This window comes from Grammomys surdaster, unplaced genomic scaffold, assembly GCF_004785775.1.
Source record: "Grammomys surdaster isolate TR1022 unplaced genomic scaffold, NIH_TR_1.0 123798, whole genome shotgun sequence".
NCBI lineage: Eukaryota > Metazoa > Chordata > Mammalia > Rodentia > Muridae > Grammomys > Grammomys surdaster.
Window position 1 is genome coordinate 1 of NW_021618958.1, and position 1,868 is coordinate 1,868.

Consider the following 1,868-nt stretch of genomic DNA (forward strand, 5'->3'; position numbering starts at 1 on the left):
AACCCCAGGTTTTGGCTAGTTTTTCATTTTGTGACCTTGACCTGCAGTTTTTAAAGTCCTTCTAAAGAGAGCCAAGAGAGCTCTAATTGGGACTCGGAGTCGGGGCTATTTCTGGTGTTGGCGCAGCCCCAAGAAGGCCCAGACTCACTCTGTACTGCCCCATAGGTAGAGAAGAATGAGCAAATCCGGCTCAAAGTCCAGCCAGCCCCTGGCCTTCAAGCAGGAGAAGGATGGGACTTAGAAGCGAGGCCGAGGTAGGCCTCGCAGGCAGCCTCCGAAGGAGCCCAGTGAAGTGCCAACTCCCAAGAGACCTCGGGCCTACCAAAGGGAAGCAAGAATAAGGGCGCGGCCAAGACGCGGAAAGCTACCCCAACTCCAGGGAGGAAATCAAGGGGCAGACCCAAGAAACTGAAGGAGGAAGAGGAGGGCATCTCCCAGGAGTCCTCGGAGGAGGAGCAGTGACCACTCCGCAGTGCCTTCTGCTCCTTAGCCACCAAGGAGCAGCTTTCCCCCGGACAGGAAGCCCTGCTCCCAGGCCCTCCCCGCCCCCACTGCACACTACCGCACCAGGCACCAGCTGCAGGCTCTGCTCTGCGGCACCCACGGGAGCAGGATTCGGCTCAGTCCCTGTGCTCTCCTCCCCAACACACCTGCCCCCTCCCGACAAGGCTGACTCCCCATTTGGCCGCGGCCAGGCCTGCTGTGTACCTTCCTTAGAGCCCTGGTTCTCTGGGCGCTTTGTTTTGCGGGTCCCTTTCTGCCCTGCTGTTCCTAGCAGAGGGTCCTGGGAGCATTCCCTGGCCTTAAGGGGCCCCAGCCCCACCTCATTCCGACAAGCCCCATTGGCTGACCTGGCAGCAGTGTGGTCAGCGCAGGGGACGCTTAGATCCCAGCATGTCCCCCACCAAAGTGCCACTGGGTGGGTTTCTCAGCCCCCTCCGGCCCCACCCTACGGAAATCCTGCACTGGGTTGGCTGAGCCCCTTGGTTGGACAACAGGAAGTAGGATGGTGTTGGCTCCACCCACTGAGGTCCTCACCTTCCACCTGAGGCAGCCTGTACCAACAGGCCTCCCCCACTACACTCTAGGTTGTTCCTTCCTCCAGCAGGGCACTAAGGAGCTAGCCTTGCCGCCCCCTACTTTCGCTCCTCCCTGCCCCCCAAGGTTCTGGTTCCATCTTTTCCTCTGTTCACAAACTACCTCTGGACAGTTGTGGTTTTTTGTTGTTGTTCAATGTTCATTCTTAGACACCCACCATTGCTGCTGCTACCAGTGTCAGATGCTCATCCCCCCCCCCATGTCGCCTGTATTCTCCCCTCACCCCCACAGTACACTCTAGGGGAAGGGGGGGCTGGGGCTCAGCAGGCTGGTTACCAACAACCCCACACTAGGGAAGATGGGGGCACCCCATGGATGCTGCAGCAGAGTGAGGAGGGGGGCCCACTTTGATGGGGAAAAGGATGTAGGACCACCTCCCCTTGTTCTGTGGGGGAGGGGTGGCCAGTATTTGTCCCAGCCCGGGGCTTCCCCTCTGGTTTCCTATTTGCAGTTACGTGAATAAAAAAAAAAAAATAGCCTTTTCTGGACAAAAAAAAAAAAGAGAGAGAGAGAGAGAGCAAAGAGAAAAGCAGCCTTTGTTGTTGTTGTTTTAATTAGGTAAACTAAGAGGAAATAAACTTTATACAATCTGAGGGTACAGGTTGCTAGATTTCTCCTCAATTTTCTAAATGGCAGAGCAGGCAAAGTAAAATAAAATATAAAAATGCTTTTTGGTTGTCTTTGTTCATTGCATTGCTTTATTGCATTAGCGGTCGGTCAGAAAACATGGTCAGTGGAAGAAAACATAAAGTAATTTATAAAAACAGAAA

The 1,868-nt window shown here is 54.6% G+C and overlaps 1 pseudogene; it reads left to right on the forward strand.

Annotated features, from left to right (window-relative positions):
- Positions 1 to 175: 175 nt before the first annotated feature.
- LOC114636378 lies at positions 176 to 1,766 on the forward strand (annotated as a pseudogene).
- Positions 1,767 to 1,868: the final 102 nt, after the last annotated feature.